Source organism: Cherax quadricarinatus, chromosome 40 (genome assembly GCF_038502225.1).
Source record: "Cherax quadricarinatus isolate ZL_2023a chromosome 40, ASM3850222v1, whole genome shotgun sequence".
Lineage (NCBI taxonomy): Eukaryota > Metazoa > Arthropoda > Malacostraca > Decapoda > Parastacidae > Cherax > Cherax quadricarinatus.
In genome coordinates, this window is record NC_091331.1 from 21,030,197 (window position 1) to 21,042,828 (window position 12,632).

At 42.6% G+C, this 12,632-nt stretch overlaps 1 long non-coding RNA gene across 1 annotated transcript in view; it reads left to right on the forward strand.

The window, feature by feature from the left end:
- The first annotated feature begins 215 nt into the window (after window positions 1–215).
- LOC138853784 (uncharacterized) overlaps window positions 216–12,632 on the forward strand; it is a 109,784-nt gene continuing 97,367 nt past the window's right edge. Inside the window, exons 1-2 of the long non-coding RNA XR_011392944.1 lie at window positions 216–393; window positions 477–572. This is a non-coding gene — a long non-coding RNA (uncharacterized lncRNA). The remainder of the gene's footprint in view (window positions 394–476; window positions 573–12,632) is intronic.

Sequence of the window (12,632 nt, forward strand, 5' to 3'; positions counted from 1 at the left end):
TGGACCAGCTGACTACAATCAATCAATGTATATATATATATATATATATATATATATATATATATATATATATATATATATATATATATATATATATATATATATGGAAAAGGGTAAGGTACCTAGGGATTGGCAGAGAGCGTTCATAGTTGTTAGGTAAGACGCATATGCAACAGTTAGGTATCTTTATTTCGAAACGTTTCTCCTACAGAGCAGTCTTCTTCAGTCGAGTAGAGAAAAGTTGATAGAAGAGAAATGAAGACGATGTAATCAGTCCATCACCCTTGAAGTTTTAAGGTGGTCAGTCGCTTAGTCTGAAGAAGAATATTGTTCCATAGTCTGAAACAATATGGAGTTGAAGGGACAGGATGGAGCCTTATATACCACCAGGAGGTAGGTGTGTGTGTGTGTGTGTGTGTGTGTGTGTGTGTGTGTGTGTGTGAAATACAGTAATTAATGTATTTTCTCTCTTGCAGGAGGTGTTTCTTGTATCAGTGACAACAACTGGCATGTTCCAGTGTCAGGCATGAGGTGGTGAGAGCGTCACCAGGTGCCAGGTTTATGTGATGTAGGTGAGTACCACCTACAGTGTACCCTAGAGAGTTTCCTATGGCTCGTGTAGTGTAAGTGCATCATCTACCCACAGGGCAGAGTGCTTCATCTATCCTCAGGGTAGAGTGCTTCACCTGCCCAGGGGGCAGTGTGTTTCACCTACCCACTGGGTAGAGTGCTTCACCTGCCCAGGGGGCAGTGTGTTTCACCTACCCACTGGGTAGAGTGCTTCACCTGCCCAGGGGGCAGTGTGTTTCACCTACCTACTGGGTGGAGTGCTTCACCTGCCCATGGGGCGGAGTGTTTCACCTACCCTCAAGGTAGAGTGCTTCACCTGCCCAGGGGGCGGAGTGTTTCACCTACCCTCAAGGTAGAGTGCTTCACCTGCCCAGGGGGCAGAGTGTTTCACCTACCCACAGGGTTGATTGCTTCACCTGCCCAGGGGGCGGAGTGCTTCACCTACCCACAGGGTTGATTGCTTCACCTGCCCAGGGGGCGGAGTGCTTCACCTACCCACAGGGTAGAGTAGTGCACCTCTGAGTCCATTTTTTTCCGTTTAAATTTGCTGCGACTTACGGTCAAATATCTGAAATAAATTTGTTGTGACTCATGGCCAATGGACTAGAATAAATTTGCTTCAATGAAATGAAATAATTTTTTTGTGAGTTATGTCTAGTGACCTGGAATAAATTTACTGTGACCTGTGGTTAATGATCTGGAATATGGATTTGGAATGTGAATAATGAATTACAATAGTCTTGTGTTCTGCAGCTTGAGAGTGAATGTTGTGATGATTTCTGCAGCATGAGAGTGAATCTTGTGATGATTTCTGCAGCATGAGAGTGAATCTTGTGATGATTTCTGCAGCATGAGAGTGAATCTTGTGATGATTTCTGCAGCATGAGAGTGAATCTTGTGATGATTTCTGCAGCATGAGAGTGAATCTTGTGATGATTTCTGCAGCATGAGAGTGAATGTAATGATGACTTCTGCACAATGAGAGTGAATGTTGTGATGAAGAATTCTGTACCATGAGAGTGAATCTTGTGATGGTGAATTCTGTACCATGAGAGTGAATATTGTGATGGTGAATTCTGTACCATGAGAGAGCATGACTCATGAAAGCAATGTGACACACCTGGCAGTATTAAGTTAGTGTAAGTGTGAGAAACTGGTTATATTTAAAGTGCTGAGTAAACAAATGGTTGTCGTGTTTTGTAAATAAACAACTCAGTGTAAAGGACGGACAGGGACTCGAACCGTGGTTCTGCCATGTAGCAAGCTCATTGCTGTACCACTGAGCCATGAAGTTTACGATAAGGAGATATTTACAGACAACACTTCTTTGTTGTTTGTAAATTCTTTCTTTTGTAAGCTTCGTGGTACAGCTCTGGGCGAACTACTTGTACAAAAGGGTACCCTACCAGATAAGTGGAAAATTGCAAGTGTGATACCCATTTACAAAGGGGAAAATAAGTTCTCGTCTACAAATTATTGACTCATCACCCTAGCATCAAATGTGAGAAAATTGATGGAATCAGTAATTCTGGGTGTATCTGGAAGCCACCTTGAAAGATATAGTTTAATTAAAGACTCTCAGCACGGTTTTGCAAATGGGCGTTCTTGACTTAAGAATTTACTAACATTCTCACTAAGGTTTTTGAGATAGTAGACCTTGATAAAGAATGCGACTCGGTAAATCCTTCCACTCAGAAGTTTTCTCTTTTGGGTTGAGTCGTGGTTGACCGATATGTAACAGTTTACATAAATGGGAAGAAATCAGAATGAGGTCGGTATTAGGACCCTTTGTAGTTACAATCTACATATGCAACATTGATGACGGAATAAATAGCGAAATAAGTAAGTTCACTGCGGACAAATGTAAGTTTGCCGATGACACTAAAATAGGCCATCTGATACTGGTGAGGACACTAGAAAGCTGCAGAATACCTGAATAAGTTGACATTGCTGTCGAGAAGTGGCAGATGCTTTTCATTGTTGACCAATTTAAGGTTCTCAGCCTAGGAAAAGAAAATAACAAGATACTTAGTCAAACTTAATGCAAGAAAGGATTTAGGAATTCTGGTTAGAAATTTAAAGTGAGGACAACAGTGCTAAAGTGTTCCCAATAAGCTAATAGAATTCTAGGTTTTATTGTGAAATAGTGGAAATAACAGGAGTCTTAAGGTTATAGTTCAACTTTATATATCTTTGGTTACGTCGCTGATTACGTTGCTTAGTTCTGGTCTCCATATTAAAAAATGGATATAAATGGCCGGACACTATACAGAGAAGGATAATTATATTGAACCCCATATATCGAAAACCTTTCCTACGAAGACACTAAATGCACCGAAGGCATTGAATTTGCATTCTCTGAAAAGTCGTACAATAAGGGGAATGTGATTCAAGTCTGCAAATGGAGAACATCTGTAAATAAAGGGAATGCAAATAACATTCTGACACTATCCAAAACAGGACTCGAAGCATTGTATTAAAGCAGAACAAATTTAGATTTAGAAAGGATATAGGGAAGTATTGGTTTTCCAGTAGAGTTGTAGATGAGTGTAACAAACTTCAGAATACCGCTATTGATGCGAAAATTTTGGGTAGCTTTAAATATAGGTTTGGCGGGTATATGAGTGAGTGTGAGTGTGAACTGGACCTCCCTAGCATGTACCAGTTGGTCTACTGCAGTACTCCGGTGATCTTATGATCTTATTGCAATTCTTAGAGTTTGAAATAACAATGTATTGTATAATTAGTGTAGAAAAAATGGTATACATAACAGAGTCAATGTGGGTTCTTGGAAAAGTTTAGTGTTTTAAACAAGCTCTGTAAGATGTACATCACCTTGCTGCTGCAATATCAACATTTTGGTGCTCAACTGCAATATACTGGTCCGTATTTTCAACACTGATCAAACAACACTTGTCATCTGACAGGAAGCAAAACTTGCTCTTACCTCTGAACGTCGGCCAACGCATAATTTAAATACTGATGCATTTATAAGCAAACTTTTCACGTAGACTTCAGCTGTATTAGTTGACTCATCTCAGACGTCACTGATGTCCGATGTAAGGATGTCAGCAGTAAACCTGAAGGAAATATAATTTTCTCTGTTTTATATCATATTTTTTATATAATAATTTATATGCCAGTGTTGTTTAAATAATATTTTACAATATTAATAAACACTAGGTAATTATAAACATTGAAATAATCTTATTTTTTAAGCGGATGCTCTGCAATTGCCAAATATTTTCACCTAGAAATAAGTATGACGGTTGGTTTAGAAAGACACGTAAGTAAACACTATAACATATTTATTAGAAAACGTTTCGGTCCTGAGACCTTGATCACTTCTAACATACAGAGGTAGAAAGACATTATATATATAGGCGGAGAGTGAGATGTGACGCACGTGACCTGAGGAATGTCATGTTGTGATGAGGACGGGTAGACGATGAAATCATGTGACTCCTGTGTTGTTGGGTTGGTGGTGCTTAAGTATCATGTATGCCAATGTTTTTGAAATTTTGTAGTTTCCAGTGTTGCGTTCTATAGTGTCGGTGACGGCGATTAGTGAGGCTTCTAGGCACCGTCGGCGTCTGAGGTCTGGTTCTGTGAGAACGAGTTGTGCCTCATTCCAGTTCATCAAATGCCCCGTGGAGTCTCTGTGGAGGACACAGGCGTACCTTACATCGTCTCTGTTAGAGGCATTTCGATGCTCATTCAGGCGGACTGCAAGATCTCTACCTGTCTCGCCTACATATTTCTTGGGACAGAACCCACAGGGGATAGTGTAGACGCCTGCTGTAGAAGTTAGAGGTGTGGGGCTGCGTTTCGTAGTGAGGTCTTTGATAGATGATGTGTTTATGGTGGAAACGTTGATGTTACTCATAGCAATTGCCCGGCGAGTATTCGTGGCAACCTCACCACATGGGAGTACTATGAACTGCTTAGGGGGCTGTTCCATGGGCGGTTTGTTGAGGACAGCTAGTGCCTTGAGTCTGCAATCTCGGATGAAGAAAAATGGGAACTGAAGACGTGTAAAGCCTTGTGTTATGAAAGTACATTCTTCTTCTAGAAAACAAGGACTGGAGATGCGAAGAGCTCTCAAGAAGAAGCCAATGAGGACTCCTCTCTTAGTGCAAATGTCTTGGTGTGAATAAAAGTGTATAAGATCGTTCTTGTTGTTAGGTTTTCTATACACTTTGAAGAGAAGTTTGTCACTGTCGGGAGATCTGCACAGGAGAACGTCGAGGAAAGGGAGTCTGCCATCGTTTTCGAGTTCAATTGTAAACTTTATTGATGGTTCAACTGCATTGATCTTGTTGAGAAGGGACTGGATATTGAGACGTCTCGGATAGAAAACCAATACATCATCAACGTATCTTAGCCAGGTAACGGTGTTGGGAATGAGGGTGCTGAATTTCTCTGTCTCTAGGTTTTCCATGAAGAGGTTGGCAAGCACAACACTGAGCGGGCTGCCCATTGCCATCCCAAAGCACTGTTTGTAACAGTTGTCCTGATACTTGAAGAAGTTGAAATTAACACAAAGATCCACTAGATTGATGAAATCTAGAAGAGGTAAAGGGAGGTCGTGGTTTTCAGTGAGCCTCTGTCTCAGAATGTTGATTGCAGCGTCAGTAGGAACGTTGGTAAAGAGGGCTGTGACATCGAAGGAAGCCATGCTTTTGTTTTTAACATTCAGGTTGGAAATTCGGGAGAGAAGGTCACCTGAGTGTTTGAGGTGGGCATGACTGATGGTGCCCAGAAGCGCTGAAAGGTATTTGGCAAGGTGGCCGGCTAGTCTGTGTGGTGCACTCCCTATGCCCGAAGTGATAGGCCGTAGTGGGATGCCAGGTTTGTGTGTCATAGGAAGGCCATACAGGCGTGCTGGTTTCGGTTGACCTGGTAAAAGTTTAAGTAGTTTTTTGCCTTGTTCTGATTTTCGTAAGATGCTACGAGCTCAGATCCGTGCTTCACTTCCTACTCCTGACAGAAGAACTGCAGAATATATACTCAGCCAAATTACCACTGCCAACATCCAACAGAAATTGAAGCTATCACGAAAACAAGACCTGTGCTCCCACAGCAAATGGAGCGAAATAGGACGACCAGAAATCATAACTAACTTATCTTCCTATACACTAACCGTCACCGAGACAGAAGCCCTCAGCCCAGGGCTCAAGTTTACTACCGGCATCAACAAGAAACATAATCTGGTGGATATGGTAACCAAGAACCAACTTTTGGAGACTCCGAGTTTCAAAAGGGCTTTGTTCAAGGAATTATCACTGCTGCAGCTACTGAGCCTTCAAGACCGGTCATTTCCAGAAGATACATCCAAGCACTCAGGAACTTGGCCAACAACGATGATATCGTCATTACAACCGCTGACAAAGGAGGTGGTGTGGTATTACTCAACACTGTCGACTACAATAAAGTTTTAAATCTTCTCAATGATGCCAGCACATACCAGCCTGTATCAGAATCAGTGCTACTTCAAAGTACCCAGACTTTTCTTCAAAAAGCTCGTAGCATCTTACGAAAACCAGAACAAGGCAAAAAACTACTTAAACTTTTACCAGGTCAACCGAAACCAGCACGCCTGTATGGCCTTCCTATGACACACAAACCTGGCATCCCACTACGGCCTATCACTTCGGGCATAGGGAGTGCACCACACAGACTAGCCGGCCACCTTGTCAAATACCTTTCAGCGCTTCTGGGCACCATCAGTCATGCCCACCTCAAACACTCAGGTGACCTTCTCTCCCGAATTTCCAACCTGAATGTTAAAAACAAAAGCATGGCTTCCTTCGATGTCACAGCCCTCTTTACCAACGTTCCTACTGACGCTGCAATCAACATTCTGAGACAGAGGCTCACTGAAAACCACGACCTCCCTTTACCTCTTCTAGATTTCATCAATCTAGTGGATCTTTGTGTTAATTTCAACTTCTTCAAGTATCAGGACAACTGTTACAAACAGTGCTTTGGGATGGCAATGGGCAGCCCGCTCAGTGCTGTGCATGCCAACCTCTTCATGGAAAACCTAGAGACAGAGAAATTCAGCACCCTCATTCCCAACACCGTTACCTGGCTAAGATACGTTGATGATGTATTGGTTTTCTATCCGAGACGTCTCAATATCCAGGCCCTTCTCAACAAGATCAATGCAGTTGAACCATCAATAAAGTTTACACTTGAACTCGAAAACGATGGCAAACTTCCTTTCCTCGACGTTCTCCTGTGCAGATCTCCCGACAGTGACAAACTTCTCTTCAAAGTGTATAGAAAACCTAACAACAAGAACGATCTTATACACTTTTATTCACACCAAGACACTTGCACTAAGAGAGGAGTCCTCATTGGCTTCTTCTTGAGAGCTCTTCGCATCTCCAGTCCTTGTTTTCTAGAAGAAGAATGTACTTTCATAACACAAGGCTTTACACGTCTTCAGTTCCCATCTTTCTTCATCCGAGATTGCAGACTCAAGGCACAAGCTGTCCTCAACAAACCGCCCATGGAACAGCCCCCTAAGCAGTTCATAGTACTCCCATGTGGTGAGGTTGCCACGAATACTCGCCGGGCAATTGCTATGAGTAACATCAGCGTTTCCACCATAAACACATCATCTATCAAAGACCTCACTACGAAACGCAGCCCCACACCTCTAACTTCTACAGCAGGCGTCTACACTATCCCCTGTGGGTTCTGTCCCAAGAAATATGTAGGCGAGACAGGTAGAGATCTTGTAGTCCGCCTGAATGAGCATCGAAATGCCTCTAACAGAGACGATGTAAGGTACGCCTGTGTCCTCCACAGAGACTCCACGGGGCATTTGATGAACTGGAATGAGGCACAACTCGTTCTCACAGAACCAGACCTCAGACGCCGACGGTGCCTAGAAGCCTCACTAATCGCCGTCACCGACACTATAGAATGCAACACTGGAAACTACAAAATTTCAAAAACATTGGCATACATGATACTTAAGCACCACCAACCCAACAACACAGGAGTCACATGATTTCATCGTCTACCCGTCCTCATCACAACATGACATTACTCAGGTCATGTGCGTCACTCGCATCTCACTCTCCGCCTATATATATATATATATATATATATATATATATATATATATATATATATATATATATATATATATATATATATATATATATATAATGTCTTTCTACCTCTGTTAGAAGTGATCAAGGTCCCAGGACCGAAACGTTTTCTAATAAATATGTCATAGTGTTTGCTTACGTGTCTTTCTAAACCAACTTGTCGGTATTTATTACCAAGGTTTATACCAAGTATGATGGTTACCTTCAGTGAACCCCTACATGAATAACAATAAAAATATGGTCTATGTCAATGTCTGAATCAATTGCATGTGCAAGAGTGATGACCTTCCCCTGGCCTCATCTTTGCCCTCTCTGTCCTCTGATCCCACTTGCCGGCCTGGGCTCGATCCTCCGTCCGGTAATAGCGAGACAAATTCTGCTCCTGCCGCGAGGCTTCCTACTATCTGATTACGAGTCTGCTTCCACTGTGTTCTTGACGTGCGAGAACACTTAAGAAATCCGCTGTTATTGCTTAACATTCTCCTCCACCATTGTTATAGATGTCCAGCAGAGTTTTCCCTGTGGGTTTCTCCTGGGGTCGAGGACCTGGGGGACGGGTTACCCCCGAATAGATGAGAGGTTGACAGTGTTTCTCTTGGGGTCGAGGACCTGGGGGGACAGGTTACCCCCGTGTAGATGAGAGGTTGACAGCGTGGTTACCTGATCCTTGTACCCAGTCTGGCGTTCTCTCCTAACCCGCCGTGACTCTCCCCTCCCCTCTTTCACCTAATGTAACCATCCCCTTCCCTGTCTTTCACCTAATGTACCCCTCTCCTCCCGTCTCCTCCCCTTCACCTAATGTACCCCTCTCCTCCCGTATCCTCCCCTTCGCCTAATGTACCCCTCTCCTCCCGTCTCCTCTTCGCCTAATGTACCCCTCTCCTCCCGTCTCCTCCCCTTCACCTAATGTACCCCTCCCGTAACCCTGCTACTCACATGCCCCTTCTACCCTTCATAACCCAAAAAGTGCTCACGTACTCACAAATGTGTGAGAGGCGAGGCCAGGAGCTAAGACTCGACCCCCGCAACCACAAATAAGTGAGTACACATACACACAGACGCGCGCGCGCACACTGTTAGGTAAGATTCGCCAGGAAACAGTACGAATGTTCCCTGACGCGAGTCTTAGTCATATGATGACCCGCCACTTGGAGTGTTTGATCATCTGACCGAGACCTTCCACTGGCTGACCTGTCCATCCACTTTAAAGATTAAAGGTTACAGAATAATAATGGTAAGTGATCCAATAAAACAGCAAGTGATGCAACTGAATAATAAGTAATAGAAGAATAAATGGTGGGAGAAGTGATCAAACAACTGAGAGAACGAAAGAGCAAGACTCCGGACACTCGTTACTATGACAAAAACACTCCATCAAAAACCACTCAAAATGGTTAGGCCACTTGATCTTCCTTAGACTGTCTTCCTGTCTACCCACAACCCTCCTTACCTAATTCTTCCTGTCTACCCACAACCTTCCTTAATTCTTCCTGTCTACCCACAACCTTCCTTACCTAATTCTTCCTGTCTACCCACAACCTTCCTTACCTAATTCTTCCTGCCTACCCACAATCCTCCGTAGAACATTTTCCTGCACGTGTCCAGTTCTTCAACTTGTCTTTATTATATACCATTGATGCTATTATTTCCGTTGTTGCTCATCCACATAGCAGCCATAGGTAAAAGTATCAGACTCAACTTTGTATCGTCTGTTACGGATGATACCGCAATATGTGTGTGTGTGAATTGTCTGGGTATACGACACACAAACACTGTAAACAGATGTCAACACAGTTTTAAAGTAAACCTAGGAAAAAAAATGATGTTCATTGATGACAAACTTCAGTCACTTAGATGTGGGAAGAAAGAAAACTTTAGAGCCAGCAGGGAATATAGAACACAGGTATACCATCTAACATAAAATAGAATTTAAAACACGGGTATACCATCTAACATAAAATAGAATTTAGAACACGGGTATACCATCTAACATAACATAGAATATAGAACACAGGTATACCATCTAACATAACATAGAATTTAGAACACAGGTATACCATCTAACATAACATAGAATATAGAACACAGGTATACCATCTAACATAAAATAGAATTTAGAACACAGGTATACCATCTAACATAACATAGAATATAGAACACAGGTATACCATCTAACATAACATAGAATATAGAACACAGGTATACCATCTAACATAAAATATAATTTAGAACACAGGTATACCATCTAACATAACAGAATATAGAACACAGGTATACCATCTGACATAACATAGAATATACAACACAGGTATACCATCTGACATAACGTAAAATATAGAACACAGGTATACTATCTAACATAACATAGAATATAGAACACAGAACATAAGAACATAAGAAAGAAGGAACACAGAACATAAGAACATAAGAAAGAAGGAACACTGCAGCAGGCCTACTGACCCATGCGGAGCAGGTCCTTGTACCCTCCTCGGGTTAGCCTAATAACCCACCCAGTCTGGTCACCTCCACTCGAGGATGGAGCACGGCACCAGACCCAGCAGCACAAGCTAGTCAGGTCCAACTCACACTCACCCACACCCACTCATGTATTTATCTAACCTATTTTTAAAACTACACAACGTTTTAGCCTCAATAACTGTACTCGGGAGTTTGTTCCACTCATCCACAACTCATCCTTCCTGAATCTGAATTTTTCCAACTTGAAACCATTGCTGCGAGTCCTGTCTTGGCTGGAAATTTTCAGCACGCTATTTACATCCCCTTTATTTATTCCTGTTTTCCATTTATACACCTCGATCATATCCCCCCTAATTCTACACCTTTCTAGAGAGTGCAGATTCAGGGCTCTCAGTCTATCCTCATAGGGAAGATTTCTGATACATGGGATCATCTTTGTCATCCTCCTCTGTACGTTTTCCAGAGCATTTATATTCATTCTGTAATACGGTGACCAGAACTGAGCAGCATAGTCTAAATGAGGCCTAACCAAGGATATATAGAGTTGAAGAACAACCTGAGGACTTCTATTATTTATACTTCTAGATATGAAGCCAAGAATTCTGTGAGCTTTATTGTGAACACTAATGCACTGTTGTCTTGGTTTTAGATTACTGCTAACCAGAACTCCTAAATCCTTTTCGCAATCAGTAGTATTAAGAATATAGAACACAGGTATACCATCTAACATAACACATAATATAGAACACAGACATACCACCTTATGGAACATAGAACACCAGTATACTATATTACAGAAAATAGAATACAGAACACAGGTATACTTTCTCACAGAACATAGTATCCTCGACGTAAACATACTGTCTCTCACACCGCAAGAAACAGGTGAAATTCTTAGAAGTAATGTTAGAGAATCTGTCATTTAGAGAAAGTGAGGCAAATGCAGTAAAAAACAGAAAAAAAATGACACTGTGGGTTATGCAGACCGTTAAAACAAGGCAAGCAGCCCCAGCGATGATGCCTTGAATATTACGATGTGTTCACAGAGAATTTCGACAATGGTGAGACAGCAGAGACAGAGAATATTCACAAGTTATATACTGCCCACACAGTGTTAATACTGCCCACATAGTGTTAATACTGCCCACATAGTGTTAATACTGCCCACATAGTGTTAATACTGCCCATACAGTGTTAATACTGCCCACATAGTGTTAATACTACCCATACAGTGTTAATACTGCCCACATAGTGCTAATACTGCCCACATAGTGCTAATACTGCCCACAAAGTGGTAATACTGCCCACAGTGTTAATACTGCCCACAGAGCGTTAATACTGCCCACACAGTGTTAATACTACCCACACAGTGTTAATACTGCCCACATAGTGTTAATACTGCCCACACAGTGTTAATACTGCCCACACAGTGTTAATACTGCCCACACAGTGTTAATACTGCCCACATAGTGCTAATACTGCCCACAATGTTAATACTGCCCACAGAGCGTTAATACTGCCCACACAGTGTTAATACTACCCACACAGTGTTAATACTGCCCACACAGTGTTAATACTGCCCACACAGTGTTAATACTACCCACAGTGTTAATACTGCCCACACAGTGTTAATACTGCCCACACATTGTTAATACTGCCCACACAGTGTTAATACTGCCCACATAGTGTTAATACTGCCCACACAGAGTTAATACTGCCCACACAGAGTTAATACTACCCGCATAGTGTTAATACTACCCACACAGTGTTAATACTACCCGCATAGTGTTAATACTGCCTGCATAGTGTCAATACTGCCCACATAGTGTCAATACTGCCCACAAAGTGTCAATGCCCACAGTGTCAATACTACCCACATACCTGAAGTTTACCTGGAGAGGGTTTCGGGGGTCAACGCCCCCGTGGCCCGGTCTGAGACCAGGCCTCATGGTGGATCAGGGTCTGATCAACCAGGCTGTTACTGCTGACGTACGAACCACAGCCCGGTTGGCCAGGTACTGACTTTAGGTGCCTGTCCAGTGCCTTCTTGAAGAGAGCCAGGGATCTATTGGTAATCCCCCTTATGTATGCTGGGAGGCAATTGAACAGTCTTGGGCCCCGGACACTTATTGTGTTGTCTCAGGGTACCCGTGGCGCCCCTGCTTTTCATCGGGGGAATGTTGCATCTCCTGCCGAGTCTTTTGCTTTCATATGAAGTGATTTTCGTGTGCAGGTTTGGTACCAATCCTTCCAGGACCTTCCAAGTGTATATTATCATGTATCTCTCTCGCCTGCGTTCCAGGGAATACAGATCAAGGACCTTCAACTGTTCCCAGTAGTTTAGGTGCCTTATCGCACCTGTGTGTGCCGTGAAAGTGCTTTGTACACTCTCCAGGTCTGCAATGTCGCCAGCCTAGAAGGGAACCGTTAGTGTATAGCTGTATTCCAGCCTAGAGA